The 24152-nt window shown below is 32.4% G+C and overlaps 1 protein-coding gene across 1 annotated transcript in view; it reads left to right on the top strand.

Annotated features, from left to right (window-relative positions):
* The window catches only part of LOC143238925 (uncharacterized), a 291462-nt gene extending 279771 nt beyond the window's left edge, over window positions 1-11691 (top strand). The window contains exon 4 of the mRNA XM_076479572.1: window positions 11404-11691. The gene's annotated coding sequence lies outside the window, so the exon portion shown is untranslated. The remainder of the gene's footprint in view (window positions 1-11403) is intronic.
* The last annotated feature ends 12461 nt before the right edge of the window (window positions 11692-24152 follow it).

Genomic DNA, 24152 nt, shown 5'->3' with positions numbered 1-24152 from the left:
AAACACACTAAGGTATAAAGTAACTAGAAGAAAATGTTGAAACACACTAAGGTATAAAGTCTAACTAACTAGGAACAAATGTTGAAACACACTAAGGTATAAAGTCTAGAACTAACTAGAACAAATGTTGAAACACACTAAGGTATAAAGTCCTAACTAGAACAAATGTTGAAACACACTAAGGTATAAAGTCCTAACTAGAACAAATGTTGAAACACACTAAGGTATAAAGTCTAACTAGAACAAATGTTGAAACACACTAAGGTATAAAGTCTTAACTAGAACAAATGTTGAAACACACTAAGGTATAAAGTCTTAACTAGAACAAATGTTGAAACACACTAAGGTATAAAGTCTTAACTAGAACAAATGTTGAAACACACTAAGGTATAAAGTCTTAACTAGAACAAATGTTGAAACACACTAAGGTATAAAGTCTTAACTAGAACAAATGTTGAAACACACTAAGGTATAAAGTCTTAACTAGAACAAATGTTGAAACACACTAAGGTATAAAGTCTTAAAGAACAAATGTGAAACACACTAAGGTATAAAGTCTTAACTAGAACAAATGTTGAAACACACTAAGGTATAAAGTCTTAACTAGAACAAATGTTGAAACACACTAAGGTATAAAGTCACTAACTAGAACAAATGTTGAAACACACTAAGGTATAAAGTCTATAAAGTCTTAAAGAAAATGTTGAAACACACTAAGGTATAAAGTCTAACTAGAACAAATGTTGAAACACACTAAGGTATAAAGTCTTAACTAGAACAAATGTTGAAACACACTAAGGTATAAAGTCTTAACTAGAACAAATGTTGAAACACACTAAGGTATAAAGTCTTAACTAGAACAAATGTTGAAACACACTAAGGTATAAAGTCTTAACTAGAACAAATGTTGAAACACACTAAGGTATAAAGTCTAACTAGAACAAATGTTGAAACACACTAAGGTATAAAGTCTTAACTAGAACAAATGTTGAAACACACTAAGGTATAAAGTCTTAACTAGAACAAATGTTGAAACACACTAAGGTATAAAGTCTTAACTAGAACAAATGTTGAAACACACTAAGGTATAAAGTCCTAACTGGAACAAATGTTGAAACACACTAAGGTATAAAGTCCTAACTAGAACAAATGTTGAAACACACTAAGGTATAAAGTACTAACTAGAACAAATGTTGAAACACACTAAGGTATAAAGTAACTAGAACAAATGTTGAAACACACTAAGGTATAAAGTCTTAACTAGAACAAATGTTGAAACACACTAAGGTATAAAGTCTTAACTAGAACAAATGTTGAAACACACTAAGGTATAAAGTCTTAACTAGAACAAATGTTGAAACACACTAAGGTATAAAGTCTTAACTAGAACAAATGTTGAAACACACTAAGGTATAAAGTCCTAACTGGAACAAATGTTGAAACACACTAAGGTATAAAGTCCTAACTAGAACAAATGTTGAAACACACTAAGGTATAAAGTCTAACTAGAACAAATGTTGAAACACACTAAGGTATAAAGTCCTAACTAGAACAAATGTTGAAACACACTAAGGTATAAAGTAACTAGAACAAATGTTGAAACACACTAAGGTATAAAGTCTAACTAGAACAAATGTTGAAACACACTAAGGTATAAAGTCCTAACTAGAACAAATGTTGAAACACACTAAGGTATAAAGTCTTAACTAGAACAAATGTTGAAACACACTAAGGTATAAAGTCTTAACTAGAACAAATGTTGAAACACACTAAGGTATAAAGTCTTAACTAGAACAAATGTTGAAACACACTAAGGTATAAAGTCTTAACTAGAACAAATGTTGAAACACACTAAGGTATAAAGTCTTAACTAGAACAAATGTTGAAACACACTAAGGTATAAAGTCCTAACTAGAACAAATGTTGAAACACACTAAGGTATAAAGTCTAACTAGAACAAATGTTGAAACACACTAAGGTATAAAGTCCTAACTAGAACAAATGTTGAAACACACTAAGGTATAAAGTCTAGAACTAACTAGAACAAATGTTGAAACACACTAAGGTATAAAGTCTTAACTAGAACAAATGTTGAAACACACTAAGGTATAAAGTCTTAACTAGAACAAATGTTGAAACACACTAAGGTATAAAGTCCTAACTAGAACAAATGTTGAAACACACTAAGGTATAAAGTCTAACTAGAACAAATGTTGAAACACACTAAGGTATAAAGTCTAACTAGAACAAATGTTGAAACACACTAAGGTATAAAGTCTTAACTAGAACAAATGTTGAAACACACTAAGGTATAAAGTCTTAACTAGAACAAATGTTGAAACACACTAAGGTATAAAGTCCTAACTGGAACAAATGTTGAAACACACTAAGGTATAAAGTCCTAACTAGAACAAATGTTGAAACACACTAAGGTATAAAGTCCTAACTAGAACAAATGTTGAAAGACACTAAGGTATAAAGTCTAACTAGAACAAATGTTGAAACACACTAAGGTATAAAGTCTTAACTAGAACAAATGTTGAAACACACTAAGGTATAAAGTCTTAACTAGAACAAATGTTGAAACACACTATAAAAGGTATAAAGTCACTAACTAAAGTCCTAAACAAATGTTGAAACACACTAAGGTATAAAGTCTAACTAGAACAAATGTTGAAACACAACTAACTAGAACAAATGTTGAAACACACTAAGGTATAAAGTCTTAACTAGAACAAATGTTGAAACACACTAAGGTATAAAGTCTTAACTAGAACAAATGTTGAAACACACTAAGGTATAAAGTCTAACTAGAACAAATGTTGAAACACACTAAGGTATAAAGTCCTAACTAGAACAAATGTTGAAACACACTAAGGTATAAAGTCTAACTAGAACAAATGTTGAAACACACTAAGGTATAAAGTCCTAACTAGAACAAATGTTGAAACACACTAAGGTATAAAGTCCTAACTAGAACAAATGTTGAAACACACTAAGGTATAAAGTCTAAGGTATAAAGTCTAACTAGAACAAATGTTGAAACACACTAAGGTATAAAGTCTTAACTAGAACAAATGTTGAAACACACTAAGGTATAAAGTCTTAACTAGAACAAATGTTGAAACACACTAAGGTATAAAGTCTTAACTAGAACAAATGTTGAAACACACTAAGGTATAAAGTCTTAACTAGAACAAATGTTGAAACACACTAAGGTATAAAGTCTTAACTAGAACAAATGTTGAAACACACTAAGGTATAAAGTCTTAACTAGAACAAATGTTGAAACACACTAAGGTATAAAGTCTTAACTAGAACAAATGTTGAAACACACTAAGGTATAAAGTCTTAACTAGAACAAATGTTGAAACACACTAAGGTATAAAGTCTTAACTAGAACAAATGTTGGTATAAAGTCTTAACTAGAACAAATGTTGAAACACACTAAGGTATAAAGTCTTAACTAGAACAAATGTTGAAACACACTAAGGTATAAAGTCTAACTAGAACAAATGTTGAAACACACTAAGGTATAAAGTCTTAACTAGAACAAATGTTGAAACACACTAAGGTATAAAGTCCTAACTAGAACAAATGTTGAAACACACTAAGGTATAAAGTCAAATGTTGAAACACACTAAGGTATAAAGTCTAACTAGAACAAATGTTGAAACACACTAAGGTATAAAGTCTTAACTAGAACAAATGTTGAAACACACTAAGGTATAAAGTCCTAACTAGAACAAATGTTGAAACACACTAAGGTATAAAGTCCTAACTAGAACAAATGTTGAAACACACTAAGGTATAAAGTCCTAACTAGAACAAATGTTGAAACACACTAAGGTATAAAGTCTAACTAGAACAAATGTTGAAACACACTAAGGTATAAAGTCTTAACTAGAACAAATGTTGAAACACACTAAGGTATAAAGTCTTAACTAGAACAAATGTTGAAACACACTAAGGTATAAAGTCTTAACTAGAACAAATGTTGAAACACACTAAGGTATAAAGTAACTAACAAATGTTGAAACACACTAAGGTATAAAGTCTAACTAGAACAAATGTTGAAACACACTAAGGTATAAAGTCTTAACTAGAACAAATGTTGAAACACACTAAGGTATAAAGTCTAACTAGAACAAATGTTGAAACACACTAAGGTATAAAGTCTAACTAGAACAAATGTTGAAACACACTATAAAGGTATAAAACACTAACTAAAGAACAAATGTTGAAACACACTAAGGTATAAAGTCTAACTAGAACAAATGTTGAAACACACTAAGGTATAAAGTCCTAACTAGAACAAATGTTGAAACACACTAAGGTATAAAGTCTTAACTAGAACAAATGTTGAAACACACTAAAGGTATAAAGTATAAAGTCCTAACTAGAACAAATGTTGAAACACACTAAGGTATAAAGTCCTAACTAGAACAAATGTTGAAACACACTAAGGTATAAAGTCCTAACTAGAACAAATGTTGAAACACACTAAGGTATAAAGTCCTAACTAGAACAAATGTTGAAACACACTAAGGTATAAAGTCCTAACTAGAACAAATGTTGAAACACACTAAGGTATAAAGTCCTAACTAGAACAAATGTTGAAACACACTAAGGTATAAAGTCTAACTAGAACAAATGTTGAAACACACTAAGGTATAAAGTCTTAACTAGAACAAATGTTGAAACACACTAAGGTATAAAGTCTTAACTAGAACAAATGTTGAAACACACTAAGGTATAAAGTCTTAACTAGAACAAATGTTGAAACACACTAAGGTATAAAGTCTTAACTAGAACAAATGTTGAAACACACTAAGGTATAAAGTCCTAACTAGAACAAATGTTGAAACACACTAAGGTATAAAGTCTTAACTAGAACAAATGTTGAAACACACTAAGGTATAAAGTCTTAACTAGAACAAATGTTGAAACACACTAAGGTATAAAGTCTAACTAGAACAAATGTTGAAACACACTAAGGTATAAAGTCCTAACTAGAACAAATGTTGAAACACACTAAGGTATAAAGTCCTAACTAGAACAAATGTTGAAACACACTAAGGTATAAAGTCTTAACTAGAACAAATGTTGAAACACACTAAGGTATAAAGTCTTAACTAGAACAAATGTTGAAACACACTAAGGTATAAAGTACTAAAGTGAAACACACTAAGGTATAAAGTTAACTAGAACAAATGTTGAAACACACTAAGGTATAAAGTCTAACTAGAACAAATGTTGAAACACACTAAGGTATAAAGTCTAACTAGAACAAATGTTGAAACACACTAAAGGTATAAAGTCACTAAGGTATAAAGTCCTAACTAGAACAAATGTTGAAACACACTAAGGTATAAAGTCTAACTAGAACAAATGTTGAAACACACTAAGGTATAAAGTCCTAACTAGAACAAATGTTGAAACACACTAAGGTATAAAGTCCTAACTAGAACAAATGTTGAAACACACTAAGGTATAAAGTCTTAACTATAAATGTTGAAACACACTAAGGTATAAAGTCTTAACTAGAACAAATGTTGAAACACACTAAGGTATAAAGTCTTAACTAGAACAAATGTTGAAACACACTAAGGTATAAAGTCCTAACTAGAACAAATGTTGAAACACACTAAGGTATAAAGTCCTAACTAGAACAAATGTTGAAACACACTAAGGTATAAAGTCTAACTAGAACAAATGTTGAAACACACTAAGGTATAAAGTCCTAACTAGAACAAATGTTGAAACACACTAAGGTATAAAGTCTTAACTAGAACAAATGTTGAAACACACTAAGGTATAAAGTCTTAACTAGAACAAATGTTGAAACACACTAAGGTATAAAGTCTTAACTAGAACAAATGTTGAAACACACTAAGGTATAAAGTCTTAACTAGAACAAATGTTGAAACACACTAAGGTATAAAGTCTTAACTAGAACAAATGTTGAAACACACTAAGGTATAAAGTCTTAACTAGAACAAATGTTGAAACACACTAAGGTATAAAGTCTTAACTAGAACAAATGTTGAAACACACTAAGGTATAAAGTCTTAACTAGAACAAATGTTGAAACACACTAAGGTATAAAGTCTTAACTAGAACAAATGTTGAAACACACTAAGGTATAAAGTCTAACTAGAACAAATGTTGAAACACACTAAGGTATAAAGTCTTAACTAGAACAAATGTTGAAACACACTAAGGTATAAAGTCTAACTAGAACAAATGTTGTTGAAACACACTAAGGTATAAAGTCCTAACTAGAACAAATGTTGAAACACACTAAGGTATAAAGTCCTAACTAGAACAAATGTTGAAACACACTAAGGTATAAAGTCTAGAACTAACTAGGAACAAATGTTGAAACACACTAAGGTATAAAGTCCTAACTAGAACAAATGTTGAAACACACTAAGGTATAAAGTCTTAACTAGAACAAATGTTGAAACACACTAAGGTATAAAGTCTTAACTAGAACAAATGTTGAAACACACTAAGGTATAAAGTCTTAACTAGAACAAATGTTGAAACACACTAAGGTATAAAGTCCTAACTAGAACAAATGTTGAAACACACTAAGGTATAAAGTCCTAACTAGAACAAATGTTGAAACACACTAAGGTATAAAGTCCTAACTAGAACAAATGTTGAAACACACTAAGGTATAAAGTCCTAACTAGAACAAATGTTGAAACACACTAAGGTATAAAGTCTTAACTAGAACAAATGTTGAAACACACTAAGGTATAAAGTCTTAACTAGAACAAATGTTGAAACACACTAAGGTATAAATAACTAGAACAAATGTTGAAACACACTAAGGTATAAAGTCCTAACTAGAACAAATGTTGAAACACACTAAGGTATAAAGTCCTAACTAGAACAAATGTTGAAACACACTAAGGTATAAAGTCTTAACTAGAACAAATGTTGAAACACACTAAGGTATAAAGTCTTAACTAGAACAAATGTTGAAACACACTAAGGTATAAAGTCTTAACTAGAACAAATGTTGAAACACACTAAGGTATAAAGTCTTAACTAGAACAAATGTTGAAACACACTAAGGTATAAAGTCTTAACTAGAACAAATGTTGAAACACACTAAGGTATAAAGTCTTAACTAGAACAAATGTTGAAACACACTAAGGTATAAAGTCTAACTAGAACAAATGTTGAAACACACTAAGGTATAAAGTCTAACTAGAACAAATGTTGAAACACACTAAGGTATAAAGTCCTAACTAGAACAAATGTTGAAACACACTAAGGTATAAACTAACTAGAACAAATGTTAAGGTATAAATGTCTTAACTAGAACAAATGTTGAAACACACTAAGGTATAAAGTCTTAACTAGAACAAATGTTGAAACACACTAAGGTATAAAGTCTTAACTAGAACAAATGTTGAAACACACTAAGGTATAAAGTCTAACTAGAACAAATGTTGAAACACACTAAGGTATAAAGTCTTAACTAGAACAAATGTTGAAACACACTAAGGTATAAAGTCTTAACTAGAACAAATGTTGAAACACACTAAGGTATAAAGTTAACTAACTAGAACAAATGTTGAAACACACTAAGGTATAAAGTCTTAACTAGAACAAATGTTGAAACACACTAAGGAAACACACTAAGGTATAAAGTCTTAACTAGAACAAATGTTGAAACACACTAAGGTATAAAGTCTTAACTAGAACAAATGTTGAAACACACTAAGGTATAAAGTCCTAACTAGAACAAATGTTGAAACACACTAAGGTATAAAGTCCTAACTAGAACAAATGTTGAAACACACTAAGGTATAAAGTCTAACTAGAACAAATGTTGAAACACACTAAGGTATAAAGTCTTAACTAGAACAAATGTTGAAACACACTAAGGTATAAAGTCTTAACTAGAACAAATGTTGAAACACACTAAGGTATAAAGTCCTAACTAGAACAAATGTTGAAACACACTAAGGTATAAAGTCCTAACTAGAACAAATGTTGAAACACACTAAGGTATAAAGTCCTAACTAGAACAAATGTTGAAACACACTAAGGTATAAAGTCTTAACTAGAACAAATGTTGAAACACACTAAGGTATAAAGTCTTAACTAGAACAAATGTTGAAACACACTAAGGTATAAAGTCTTAACTAGAACAAATGTTGAAACACACTAAGGTATAAAGTCTTAACTAGAACAAATGTTGAAACACACTAAGGTATAAAGTCTTAACTAGAACAAATGTTGAAACACACTAAGGTATAAAGTCTTAACTAGAACAAATGTTGAAACACACTAAGGTATAAAGTCACTAACTCCTAAGAACAAATGTTGAAACACACTAAGGTATAAAGTCTTAACTAGAACAAATGTTGAAACACACTAAGGTATAAAGTCTAACTAGAACAAATGTTGAAACACACTAAGGTATAAAGTCCTAACTAGAACAAATGTTGAAACACACTAAGGTATAAAGTCCTAACTAGAACAAATGTTGAAACACACTAAGGTATAAAGTAACTAGAACAAATGTTGAAACACACTAAGGTATAAAGTCTTAACTAGAACAAATGTTGAAACACACTAAGGTATAAAGTCTTAACTAGAACAAATGTTGAAACACACTAAGGTATAAAGTCTTAACTAGAACAAATGTTGAAAACACACACTAGGTATAAAGTCTTAACTAGAACAAATGTTGAAACACACTAAGGTATAAAGTCTTAACTAGAACAAATGTTGAAACACACTAAGGTATAAAGTGTTAACTAGAACAAATGTTGAAACACACTAAGGTATAAAGTCCTAACTAGAACAAATGTTGAAACACACTAAGGTATAAAGTCCTAACTAGAACAAATGTTGAAACACACTAAGGTATAAAGTCTTAACTAGAACAAATGTTGAAACACACTAAGGTATAAAGTCTAACTAGAACAAATGTTGAAACACACTAAGGTATAAAGTCCTAACTAGAACAAATGTTGAAACACACTAAGGTATAAAGTCTTAACTAGAACAAATGTTGAAACACACTAAGGTATAAAGTCCTAACTAGAACAAATGTTGAAACACACTAAGGTATAAAGTCTTAACTAGAACAAATGTTGAAACACACTAAGGTATAAAGTCTTAACTAGAACAAATGTTGAAACACACTAAGGTATAAAGTCTTAACTAGAACAAATGTTGAAACACACTAAGGTATAAAGTCCTAACTAGAACAAATGTTGAAACACACTAAGGTATAAAGTCTTAACTAGAACAAATGTTGAAACACACTAAGGTATAAAGTCCTAACTAGAACAAATGTTGAAACACACTAAGGTATAAAGTCTTAACTAGAACAAATGTTGAAACACACTAAGGTATAAAGTCCTAACTAGAACAAATGTTGAAACACACTAAGGTATAAAGTCTTAACTAGAACAAATGTTGAAACACACTAAGGTATAAAGTCTTAACTAGAACAAATGTTGAAACACACTAAGGTATAAAGTCTTAACTAGAACAAATGTTGAAACACACTAAGGTATAAAGTCTTAACTAGAACAAATGTTGAAACACACTAAGGTATAAAGTCCTAACTAGAACAAATGTTGAAACACACTAAGGTATAAAGTCCTAACTAGAACAAATGTTGAAACACACTAAGGTATAAAGTCTAACTAGAACAAATGTTGAAACACACTAAGGTATAAAGTCTTAACTAGAACAAATGTTGAAACACACTAAGGTATAAAGTCCTAACTAGAACAAATGTTGAAACACACTAAGGTATAAAGTAACTAGAACAAATGTTGAAACACACTAAGGTATAAAGTCTAACTAGAACAAATGTTGAAACACACTAAGGTATAAAGTCCTAACTAGAACAAATGTTGAAACACACTAAGGTATAAAGTCCTAACTAGAACAAATGTTGAAACACACTAAGGTATAAAGTCCTAACTAGAACAAATGTTGAAACACACTAAGGTATAAAGTCCTAACTAGAACAAATGTTGAAACACACTAAGGTATAAAGTCTAACTAGAACAAATGTTGAAACACACTAAGGTATAAAGTCTTAACTAGAACAAATGTTGAAACACACTAAGGTATAAAGTCTTAACTAGAACAAATGTTGAAACACACTAAGGTATAAAGTCTTAACTAGAACAAATGTTGAAACACACTAAGGTATAAAGTCTTAACTAGAACAAATGTTGAAACACACTAAGGTATAAAGTCTTAACTAGAACAAATGTTGAAACACACTAAGGTATAAAGTCTTAACTAGAACAAATGTTGAAACACACTAAGGTATAAAGTCCTAACTAGAACAAATGTTGAAACACACTAAGGTATAAAGTCTTAACTAGAACAAATGTTGAAACACACTAAGGTATAAAGTCTTAACTAGAACAAATGTTGAAACACACTAAGGTATAAAGTAACTAGAACAAATGTTGAAACACACTAAGGTATAAAGTCCTAACTAGAACAAATGTTGAAACACACTAAGGTATAAAGTCACACTAAGGTATAACTAGAACAAATGTTGAAACACACTAAGGTATAAAGTCTTAACTAGAACAAATGTTGAAACACACTAAGGTATAAAGTCTTAACTAGAACAAATGTTGAAACACACTAAGGTATAAAGTCTTAACTAGAACAAATGTTGAAACACACTAAGGTATAAAGTCTTAACTAGAACAAATGTTGAAACACACTAAGGTATAAAGTCCTAACTAGAACAAATGTTGAAACACACTAAGGTATAAAGTCCTAACTAGAACAAATGTTGAAACACACTAAGGTATAAAGTCCTAACTAGAACAAATGTTGAAACACACTAAGGTATAAAGTCAAATGTTAACTAAAGAACTAGAAAATGTTGAAACACACTAAGGTATAAAGTCTTAACTAGAACAAATGTTGAAACACACTAAGGTATAAAGTCTTAACTAGAACAAATGTTGAAACACACTAAGGTATAAAGTCTTAACTAGAACAAATGTTGAAACACACTAAGGTATAAAGTCCTAACTAGAACAAATGTTGAAACACACTAAGGTATAAAGTCCTAACTAGAACAAATGTTGAAACACACTAAGGTATAAAGTCCTAACTAGAACAAATGTTGAAACACACTAAGGTATAAAGTAGAGTAGATAGTCTTCGTGTAGCTTTGCATAAAATTCAAAACAAACATTTGTAGACAACCACTCTAACCCTCCCCTACACGAAATAAAGCAGTGGTCATGGCAGTGCGATATATACAATGTTTCTCAAAACGTAAAGTGTTAACGAAATATTTTGTCACAAAAAGTACGATAATTGTTTAACTGCACAACGGGTGATGCAAAAAATTTCTAAACCTTTGTTTGTTTGTTTCAGATTGTGACGTCCGAATGTGCAACTACGACCGATTTCTATGTACACGACGACCCCTCTAAATAACTTAGATTGCAGAAAACAAAACGCTGAAGAAAACGTGTAACGAACTTAGTGCTGTCTTGTTGTGAACACGATGTCATCTTGGGTCATTCGAATATATTTGATAAATAAAGATCCTAAACTGAAAGCCTGGAAAATCTGAGGACGTTTCTGTGTTGTGATATTTCTAAGAATTGATATACAAATCTATCCGATATATATTGGTGTAAAATAAAACTATGAAATGCATACTACTTAGAGGGAACAGCACATTAACATGAGTGTCATGAGAAATAAAAACTTCAAAACTAATAATTATTGGAGTTGTGAAACAGTTAATAATTATGATTTGAATTCTAACGGTATTATAATTTACACTTGGAAAAGTGAAATGATAGATAAGTCCTCATATCATGGAGAAAACCAAATGACGTAAGTCAGTGTGAGAGACAATTTTATATCCGAAAATATAAAGAAAATCGTATTTTATTCTTTCAACCACTTACATTCAACCAGAACCAGGAACCTTTAAGTTACTTTACTCCTACTCTACATGATTAGATCGTGAATATTCAGATTATAACATAGTTTACTTATTTGACTGTGTGTAAGAAGATTGTGAACTATCAAGTTATATAACTTATATTTATTTCTTATGAACAATGCAGATTTAGATTTTAACTGAAACAACTTACGTTTCTGTGATTAACTTCTCATTACAGTAGAATAAGTATGAATGTTAACAAACAATGGACTTTCGTAATAACATAAAACTATCAACAATGACCTTCCGTAATAACATAAAACAATCAACAATGACCTTCCGTAGTAACATAAAACAATCAACAATGACCTTCCGTAATAACATGAAACAATCAACAATGACCTTTCGTAATAACATAAAACAATCAACAATGACCTTTCGTAATAACATGAAACAATAAACAATAACCTTCCGTAATAAAATAAAGCAATCAACAATAACCTTTCGTAATAACATAAAACAATCAACAATGAGCTTTCGTAATAACATAAAACAATCAACAGTGACCTTTCGTAATAACGTAAAACAATCAACAATGACTTCCTGTTATAACATAAAACAATCAACAATCACTTCCCGTTATAACATAAAATAATCAACAATGACCTCATGTAATAACGTTAAAACAATCAACAATGACTTCCCGTAATAACATTAAACAATCAATAATTACTTCACACAATAATATTAAACAATCAACAATGATCTCCGTAATAAAAAAACAGTCAGTATTGACTTCCCGCAATAAGACAATGAACAATGACTTCCCGTAATAATGTAGGAAATTCTACAAACAATGAGTAATTTCAGTAAAATAGAAAATTGACAAATAATTATCTATCTTAAAGTCAAACAATAGGTTGTTGGATACTTACGAATAAAGTTCACAAACAATAACTTGCCAAAATAAAATAATAATAAACACTAAAGTCAACAAACAATAGCATATCTTAGTAAGTACAATAAATAAAAGATACAGACTCACACTATTTTAATATACCATATTATAATTTACTGTTCTGCTAGTAAACATACGTAGCAAACACGCGCGAGGGTTAATTCTCTTCCGCCTACAAACCCAATCGGTATAGTAAGTACAATAAAAACTCATAGGAGTTAGTTAAGCACTGTTCAGAGTTTATTTTGTGGATGTAGTTCATTTTAACTACAAAAAGGAAAAGATCTTCTGGTAATGACCACTAAGACACTGTTTCTTTCTAAAGCTGTGGACCTCTGAAGAAACTCTCTGAGAATGTAAGAAGTATTCCAGTACAAGTAAGTACTGCACGCCAGAGAACTGAATCGATCGTCTGCCTAACTAAAGATATAATTCTTTTTCTTCAGACTCTGCCTTTCCCCTATCTCTTTACTGCAAATTGCAAGCACGCGACATGGAAATAAATTAGATCTTTAAACTCGACTGGATGTGTTTCTGCTGTTTCCCAGAAGAAGAGACATGGAAACAGACTGTTTTAAATTTTCTACCAACTTTCATCTCTCTCAGCTAGCGTACTGGGTCGGTTTAGAACTTGTCAATTAACATTTAGGGTTTAACGAAGCAAGTGTAAAAAGGATTCTTGAGAGATCTCAAGCAGCGGACTGAAATAAAAAAACAAGTAATGTTCTGTTTGTGCCTGTCCTCTCCATATTCATTATTCCTTTATAATTATCAATATTTTAAATAACTAGAGTAAAAGAAGACGGTTTCGAGTTCAGGACAAAGCTACACGACGTATCTACCGCGAGTATCGAAACCTCGGTTTTGAAGATTTAGTCCACAGACTTGTCGCTTTATTTCACAATCAAGACTTTAGTCTGAGAATTACTTTGTTACCACTTGTTTGTTTTTGAATTTCGCACAAAGCTACTCGAGGGCTATCTGTGCTAGCCGTCCCTAATTTAGCAGTGTAGGACTAGAGGAAAGGCAGCTAGTCATCATTACCCATCGCCAACTCTTGGGCTACTCTTTTACCAACGAATAGAGGGATTGACCGTAACTTATAACGCCCCCAAGACGCGACTGGGATGCGAACCCGCGATACTATGATTACGAGTCGCACGCCTTAACACGCTTAGCCATGCCGGGCCTTTGTTACCACATCAGCTATTTTCTGCTATATATACTATGTGTATAGCTTCTAAACAAAGGAAATTAAACTGAGTAGAGAAGATATACCAACAATTATCGGAAAATAATATGAAACCACAATATAATTTTCTCTTTCAACAACTCAGCAAGCTTCCCTGGGAAGCTAAATACCTTGGTTCAGAATTTATTTTAGTTACCAAAGAGAACCGGAAGATTTCTTCATAAATATTACATTACAGTCTAAAAGTCTGAAACAATCTTAAGATCAACATGACAAAAATCAAACCACAGTTTAAAAATCTTTACAGAAGACACGTCTGAACAATTTAATAATTTATCAAAAAATGTATTGTACGCCTGGTATAACCTAGTTTCATCATTAGAAGCACATTCTAATGAAATACATCAAATACAACCCTCTCCAGACAATCACAACCACCTACATACAGAACGGGCTTGACCGTCACATTGTAACGCCGCCACGGCTGAAAGGGCGAGCATATTTGATGTAACAGGGATTCAAACCCGCCACTTTCGGATTACGAGCCGAGTGCCTTAGCCACCTGGCTACTGGCCATGCTGGGCCTAAAAGAGGTAAATGCTATGTTTTTGTTCTAATAACGTTTTTGTTAAGCTTCAAACCCTAATATGCAATTGTATCATGTATAAAACTTCATAAACGAAATAGTTCCTAGTATATGATGCAGAACCTTTAAACCGCCAGAGATCCCAAACACCTCAGCAAAAATCGATTAACCAAGAAAGAAGTGATTTGAAAATATTTCAGCTGAACAAAGTTACCATAAATTGTAGTTCAAATTAATCTAGTTTATTTTTGGTGAGGTCTCACGCTTAACAACGTGATCTCATTGGCTTTTTGAAGCAGAAACTGTCCAGTGACTTTATAGCAATAATCATCTCTCTAGTCACGAGCATCTTTTACTGCGCATGTCACGAGGTTTTTAATGAGTGTCATACCAGTTATAATAACGTAGCATCGTAGGTTATAATTCATATTTTAAGAATATTTGTTTGTTTGTTTGTTTGTTTGTTTTGAATTTCGCACAAAGCTACTCGAGGGCTATCTGCGCTAGCCGTCCCTAATTTAGTAGTGTAAGACTAGAGGAAAGACAGCTAGTTATCACCACCCACCGCCAACTCTTAGGCTACTCTTTTACCAACGAATAGTGGGATTGACCGTCACTAAATAACGCCCATACGGCTGAAAGGGCGAGCATGTTTGGCGCGACGGGGATTTTAAGAATATTTTAAGAACTTTTAGGTTTCAATTTTATGAAGTAAAATTTAAAAATAATCCTGAGTTCCCCTAGTGTGAGAAATGTGATTTTTTTTCAGGGTATCCCTCTTCTCTAGTTTATTTAACATCCCTCCAAATAGCACAAAATATAATTCAAATTACATGTTATAACATTGCCATCTTTGGACTAAACAGTTTTCTTGTTTTTTAATTTTAATTGATTACGTAAAATAAAAATCAAACCTTTCTTGCTGCACTCGTCTCTCACATCCTCTCTTTTACGATGTGTCAATAGTTCTCTCATACGTTTAATACTATATCATTTTAACCAATTGAAAGCCAAGCATTTTGTCTATCATATGATATATTATATTACGTTGTTTTTGTGCAGAAAAATGTAATTTTATCTTCCATTACAAGCCTCGTTCCCACAGATAACACACTGATAAGTTTGGATTAACTTTTAACAGCTCTTGTTGAGTACTTAGAAAGCCAGAATAAAACTGTGACAGTGAAGTGACATTGTCTCTGAATTCTTGTGTTATTATGCTATGTTCTTTGTGCGTTATTTAATTAAATAAAAATTATTTCGTGTACTATTACCATTAATATAAAAAGTGGAGTTAATTGTCAACTCCAGTCGACAGCAAATAAAATTACCCAGCCGGGTAAGTACTTCATTTCTTGTTTTTAATGTGTATTTTGACTTGTTATTATAAAGGTAACTAATACGTAAAAATAGAAAACTTCAGATTAGTTGAGGTTATAATAGGTAAAATAAATAATATAGTAAAGTTTACAAGAGGCACATACGCGAGAAGCTTGGAATGGGAATATATCGTGGGTAATGTGATTCGATATCATGAGCCGCACTTTCCCAAAGTGATTAACAGCGTATAATGGTTTGAATAGCATTACTGGTAGCAGTGCCAATATTCAGACACGTTTAAGGGGCAATAACACAATTAAATTCAAGTATAAACAAATTTATACTGTTATGAGTTTCATGTTACAATTTGAAGACAATCGATAAACAAGATAATTTAGATTTATTAACTAGAACATCAAAATGATCAACTTTGTATAGAGTTAGTGTACAGAAAACAATAACAGATACAGAATATTTTTTTACTGCAAAGAAAGGTTTTATACATTACCAAATGACATCTGAAATGTTGTGAAGATACATATACTGTAGTAAACGTTATAGTATTAAAACTATGTACAAGTAATAAAAGGTCACTTGGTCGGTCCTTCTGACCGAGCACGTATTAAGAGAGTTCTAAACAGGCTCAAGGCTAAATGTGGAGTGCATGTACTATACGTACGCATTCTAGTGTAGTTAACTATGTTGCAAGCGAATTCCAAACGTGTTAAATAAACTGCTAGTACTACAATGTGTATGTGATATGCACATAACAAAGTACGAAAATACTGTATGTGCCTTTTGGCGGGAATTTCTGAGGAATAAATATTGGCTTTGATATATCCAATTGAAACGCTAAGTCATCTTCACTGTGTTGGTCGATGTCTCAGAGACAATATACAAGAGAAAGAAAAGATTTGCACATTATGCCAAGCAAACAAGATGGTGTTTCGCAACTGTGGTTGTTTTTATTTGCAAATTGCAATGCAAATCCAGATATTTTATCTCTTGCTGGAAATGTGAGTGATAAACTTTTTTTTTTCATTTGTAACGAAACCTGATCTATGTAATACATCTAAGTTTAAAATGAGAACGGAGTCTTTGTATACCCACAGTAATATAAATATAAACAACCGTGGCGTCATCAGCTTTGAAAATTATATCACCTTTATTGTATACACGCTAGTAAACAATACACACACATTTGAAGTAGCGTCAGTGTTAGCACACATTCGTTTTCTTTCACATGTAACAAATACATTATAACCAAAATCCAAGTTAAAGGTTTTAAAAGTTCAACCATATTTTTCTGAGAAATCGACAATGCAGGCTGAAAACTCAAAGAAAATATCAAATAACCAACATAAAGTCATGATCTTACACCCAAGAATAATTTATCCACTCACAGCAAAGAGTTGGAGACTGCGCAGTTAATCATAACTCAAATGTTGTAGAATAAATCAAGAAGATTTATCAATGAATTTGATAACCTGTTAAATCTTTCATCTCGTAATAAATCATAAACCTTAAAATACTGCGATAATTTTTTTAAGTTTTCAACAGATGTTAATAAGAGCAGCAAAAAAAAAAAAATACCATAAATATCAAAGACGTCCGATCCTGGTGTACTTCACTGAAAGTAACTGATAATTAAATTATATAGTTTCTATATCTACCAAATGCAGGAAACTGAAGCGCAGAAAATACACTAGGACTTCGAATATTATCATACGTGTCTTGAATTACAATAAATCTTTATTTTTTGCTTTATTCGCCTTGAACGACAATAACTCTATGCTTTTTTTTAGCCAATACTTCGACATTTTCAAGTATTTCTTTCTTTCAGAAATTTATTGAAGCCATACACAGTTCCATTAGTGGAATAGCTTTCAGTCTCAACGTTTGAGTTCTTTTTCTTGTATGAAAATAAACATTCGATCCAAACGACACTTCTTCCGTCAGTTGATGTTCGAAGGTTGTTGATTTTTACCACTGTTTTCAGCTGACACACTTACGTCTCTAGTCACAGCACCACGACTTATTGTTTTTAGTTACAAGAAGTTTGAAATACTCACTTTGTAAGATATCATATAAAAGACATTCACAGAAATTTCCTTCCTGCTACCGTTTGAATTTCCGGAGCAGTAACGATTATCAGTCTCTCTGTATTAGTCGTACATTCGAATCTATTATTTAATAGTTTGTGTTTTGTCTGAGGAATTTTTTTAGACTGTAGCGTACAACGTGTGTTGGTGGTTAATTATTTTAATACCACAATAGCAAAATTTCCAGTTAGAATATCAATTTCCACCCCCCATCCCGCAGTGGCATATCTATCTGCGGACTTACAACGCTAAAAACTGGGTTTAGATACCCGTGGTGGACAGAGCACAAATAGCCCGTTGTGTAGCTTTGTACTTAACTTCAAACAAACAAACAAAACATCATTTTCCTTCAAGAAGATCGTTTTCTACTTCTATTTTACATCTCAAACTCCTGAAGAGAACATTGTACCTATTGGTAACTGTGCTATTTTTAAAAATATCTAACAAAATTTAATTTGTTACTGTCAGCTTTGTTTGTATTTTTAATTTTGCACAAAGCTACACGAAAGTTATCTGTGCTAGCCGTCCCTAATTTAGCAGTGTAAGACTAGAGGGAAGGCAGCTAGTCATCACCACCCACCGCCAGCTTTTGGGCTATTCTTTTACCAACAAATAGTGGGATTGACTGTCATATTATAATCCCGCCACGGCTGAAAGGGCGAGCATGTTGGGTATGACAGGGATTCGAATCCGCGACCCTAGGATTGCGAGTCGAGTGCCTTAACCACCTGGCCATGTCCGGCCGTCAGCTTTTTAAACGGCAGAATTTGAATAGAGAAAAGACTGGGAACTGTGCACAAACATAAAAATGTTTTTCATTGTCACTGAAAGTAGAAACTGATTTCAAAAATGTCACAAAACATCTGGAATAATACAAGGAACGCGTGATACTGTTGATTCTGTGTTTTCCTACGAACCACTGAAATAAAAATAATTTCTTCCAAAGATGTTTTTTTTTACATCTTCAAAAAAAAATATTTTAAAAATCTGCCTGCGTTTCAAGCAGCATTTATCTTGTTGGTTTATGTGTACCTGTATATACGATAAGTGAGAACAGTTGTACTGTATAACCGACATTAAACGTTATTTTCATCTGCTTTTGGTTTCTGTTGTAAAAGCTGAATTAAATACTAATCTTTAATGTTTCTCCTGATTGGTTACCTTGATTCGATCTCAAGGAATGAATGATGTATGTGCACGTGTCTACATATTTGTATGTACGAGTTAAAAAAAAAAAAAAGTGCAAGAACATTTTAATAGATTCCAAACTGAGTCCCCTAGTGGCATAGTGGTATGTCTGCGAAACTATACCGTTAGTAACCGAGTTTCGATACCCATGGTAGACAGAGTACAGATAGGCAATTTGCGTAGCTTTGTGGTTAACATCAAACAATAAAGTTCTAATTTTTAGAAACGATGTTCCATTTGCAACAACCTAAACACGCTTTATGACAAATTTTGAAATCACCCGCTTTAAGAAGTTACACCACACTATACGCTACAAGCCGGGAAGGTTTTGAAAATGATCGCAACCCTTGTTCTAGTGTTTGTAACCCTGGAACTCGTAGGCTCTATAGATTTTGTTACCATTGAGCTCGTATGTTTTGTAAGCCTTGAACTTGTAGATTTTCTAGTTTTTGTATCTCTTTAATTTAATGTTATTCTACAGCCTATATCGAAAGGTGAACTACAACAGACTTCAAACAAAATCAAATTAAAAAATGTGAGACCTTGTGCCCTAAAGTTTGTTCAACATTATGAGAAACGTGAGTGAAAACCGAACTTCTGAAGACAACAAAATGGCTGAAAGAATATGAAATATGAAAGCACATTATGTCACGAAATTGAAATGGGATTTGGTTTTTATACGGTCGTACACAGGGGCATAATTGTTTCTGCAACGCTTTTATGTGCACTAACTCTCAAACGTGAAATTGGGAGAATGTATGACGTGTATCTCACGTGCTTTAAAATATAATGTTCCTCTCAGAACCTTAACTTTCGGGCAAAGTGTTGCTTATATTGTAAAAGTCATTATTTTTCAATGAGGTAGCTATATAGACACTCCCTTTCTTTGTCGGAACTAAAGATGATTGATATGTCTTCCACTGTCGAAGGTGGGAGGGCTTTAGTTCTCACTGCGGTGATTAGGGACTCTTATGCACTATGTGGGAACTTTAGATTTTTTATCAGTTTGGTGTGAATTTTGAACAAAGCTACTAGAGGGCTATCTACGCTAGCCGTCTCTATTTTAACAGCCATAGACTAGAAGGATGACAGCGAATTGACACCACCCACCGCCAACTCTTGGGCTACTCTTTTATCAATGAATAGTGAGTTTAACTACCATATTACAACGTCCCCACGGCTGAAAAAGCAAGCATGTTCGGTGACGGGGATTCGAATCCACAACCCTCAGATTCCGAGTCGAGTGCCTGAACCACTAGCCTGTGCCAGGCTCTACTGCGCTAGCTGCTGTGTCTGAAATGTATGAAATTAACAATGCAAAACAATGATAATAATAAAATAACATTCGATATATAAAAAACCAATGTTATTAATGAAAATAATAATAAACAATATTGTATACCTTACTTAAGAGCTTGGGCCCGGCATGGCCAAGCGTGTTAAGGCGTGCGACTCGTAATCTGAGAGTCGCACGTTCGCATCCCCGTCGCGCCAAACGTGCTCGCCCTTTCAGCCGTGGGGGCGTTATAATGTTACAGTCAATCCCACTATTAGTTGGTAAAAAGTATCCCAAGAGTTGGCGGTGGGTGGTGATGAGTAGCTGCCTTCCCTCTAGTCTTACACTGCTAAATTAGGGACGGCTAGCGCAGATAACCCTCGTGTGGCTTTGCGGGAAATTCAAAATAAACCAAACCAAATAAAATTATCTCAATAAGCAACTAATATACAGAAGTTTTACGGTCACACGTTTCCTCTGGTTCAGTAATTAAGAATTTACAGCAAAATTTATGTTTTAACTTAAACAGAGCTCACAGACGTGTTGTAATAAATGAGCTTTAATTGCTAAGTGGATCCATGTATCTTTTATGGTCCGAGTAAATTTTGCTATTTTTCCCCCGAGTCCAAGTTAACACTAAATCAAAAGTACAATCAATGGATGATTTGAAAGTTTGATTAGATGTGTACTCGTGGGAGGTTACTTACCGTAAAAAGGAGACTCAATAACGCTTTTCGACTTTGACATCTGGATTTCTATGGAGTAATCAAAATAGATAAAAGTTGGGAAGGGGGTAATAAAAATACAATGTGGGTTGTGTTTTCTAAGCGCACCTTAATAAAGCCTTTAAATGTATAATTTTTACTAAACATACTAATACGTGGCACAACTGTGTTTTAAGTAGGGGTGAAGGGCAAGGAATAATTAAAGATAGGGTTACATCTTCCTTTCCTTCCCCTCCTATGTTAATAGTCAACATAAACTTTGAAAATAAAGTTTTTTAATTACTATTAACTCGCTTAACTTAATTAACAGCATATATCCTAATTAGTATACTAAGCCTCTTTATCAATATATTAAGTCATTTATTATTAGCTATTTCGCTAAAATTAACCCCATTTTTAGATATATATTAATATATCATGAGGTTCCTTATTTAATATTAAATATTTTGTTTGTAATTAGTTCCTTGAAAATGCAGTACAAAGAAAATTCATTTACTTAATGTGTTTTTCTTTTAACAAAGCCGCAACGGGCTATCTGCTGTGTCCACCCAGGGGAATCGAACCTCTGATTTTAGCGTTGTAAGTCCGTAGGCTTGCCTCTGTACCAACGGGGAACTAGTTATTTAGTAAAACGTAAACGGATGTAGAGTAAAACATTCCATAAATAACCACCATTTAACATTTCTTAACTAACAATCACTTAATACTTCATAAATAATAACCATTTACCAATCCATGAATATAACCATCATCTTAACATTCTATAAAAAAACCATCATTTAACATTTCATACGAAACCACAATTAACATACCATGAATAGTCACCATTTAATATTCCATGAATAACCACCATTTAACATTCTATAAGTAACCATCATTTAACATTCCATACATAACCACTATTTAAGATTCCATGAATAACCACCATTTAACATTCTATGAATAACCATCACTTAACATTTTATAAATAATAACCATTTAACCTTCTGTAAATACCATGTTTTAGCATTCCACAAATAACCACTTCTTAACATTCCATAATCAATCAGTGTTTAACATTCAATGGATAACCATTATTTAACATCCAAATCATAACAACCATTTAGAATTCTGTAAATAACCACCATTTAACATTCAAATAATATCCATTATTTAACATTCTTTGAATAACAACCAGTTAAGGTTCTATAAATAACACAATTTAACATTCCATAAACAACTATCAATCAACATTCCAAGAAAAACTACCTTTTAGTACTCAAATAATAACCACCGCTTACCATTCCATTAGTAACCACCACTTAACATTCTATGAATAAACATCTTTTCACTCTTTGCATTTTTATTGAAAATGTTCAATATGATGTAGTATTCAGCGCGTGAGTGTGAGAGAACTCTAAACAGCTATTTCCAAGAGTTTGTCCCTGAAGTACTCTAACACTAACTTCGTGTGAGAAAAGTCAAGAAGAATCTGGTTGCTCATAATGGGGTTCAGGAAATAAGAGATTCCTTAAATCCAGTGTTCATAACTTATATATCTGTATACCAAAAACGAAGTCCCGAGCTTCTAATAAAATAACCGAGAGAACTGTATTTTCCCACAAATCCGTGGTTTGGTTTTGCCTTCAGATGAAATAGTACAAATACTTTACTAGCCTCGACCCAGTTTCAATATTATGTGGTGTGAGAATGGTTCTAAACCCTCGTATCTGCTGCCCCCCCCCCGCTATTACAGTGGTATGTCTCCGGATTTACAACGCTGAAATCAGGGGTTCGATTTCCCTCGGTAGGCTCAGCAGATAGCCGGATGTGGCTTTGCTATTCGAAAAACACACACACGCTCGTGTCTGCTGTAGCGCACGAGTTTTCACGCCGTAAAGACGTGTCAACTAATACAGATACAACCAGCCAATTTTCCTCACGTGTACGAAATGAACATACTCTCAGTTGAGGAAAGCTGGATAAAAAAAAAAAAAAACTCTCTCTGAGCGTCTTGATAACTGGCTGTGTAAAATACTTTGTAACAGACAAAACGCCATGAAACCAAGATTGAAAGCAAATAGAGAACTAGTTGACAAAGTAAGAAATTCATCGTTTCTTTCGTGAACATTGGAGGAACAGAACCTATCCATATCATCTTGACCAATGAATACACCGTAAAGAACTACGTCTTTCCTCTTCACTTATATTGCCTATTCAAAAGCTTCGACTGACAAACTATTTTTGAATGTTGTTGAAACTCGTAAAGAGAATGGTCTACTTTTTATTACCATATTGTTTAATATCACAAACGATATCAATAATATCAATAACGAAATCATAGAAAACGCTTTTGGGTTTTAATAGAACGATTTCAAATGAATCGAACCAACCGACTACACACAGAAGCACATACACTACTATCTAGTCTTGTTGAAGACGATTTAATATTGGCTTAAATCTAACTAATGAAAACCCTAGTTTCACAACACACCCCTTCCGATGTGTATGGGGTAAAAATACTTTAATAAGACTATTTTCAGTTTAATGTGATAAATAACTTACCATAACACGGTAGTGTATCTTAGTGTTTTCATATATTATGACTCTAAATTTTGATTTTGACATATCCTCTGTCGTTCGAATAAGAAACTATATTTGTGTTTGTTATACTTCAAGGAGAAGCAATTATATCCAATGTTATTAGTGTCAGTTTTGTAAAAATTTGTCTCATTGTCATCTTTCGGCAAACAGAGATTTCCAAGTTCCTCCACTTTTCGATTATTGAAAGCAAATTTCCTTCTATTTATAGCTTTGTAACTAGTGAATAATTTTGATAATTAGAAAAACTAAGTTACACGTACAATCAGTTTTAGTTAATTCTATGAGTCGTTGTACAC

The sequence above is a fragment of the Tachypleus tridentatus genome, chromosome 13, assembly GCF_004210375.1.
Source record: "Tachypleus tridentatus isolate NWPU-2018 chromosome 13, ASM421037v1, whole genome shotgun sequence".
NCBI classification, from domain to species: Eukaryota; Metazoa; Arthropoda; class Merostomata; order Xiphosura; family Limulidae; genus Tachypleus; species Tachypleus tridentatus.
This window is presented reverse-complemented; position numbering and strand designations above follow the sequence as displayed.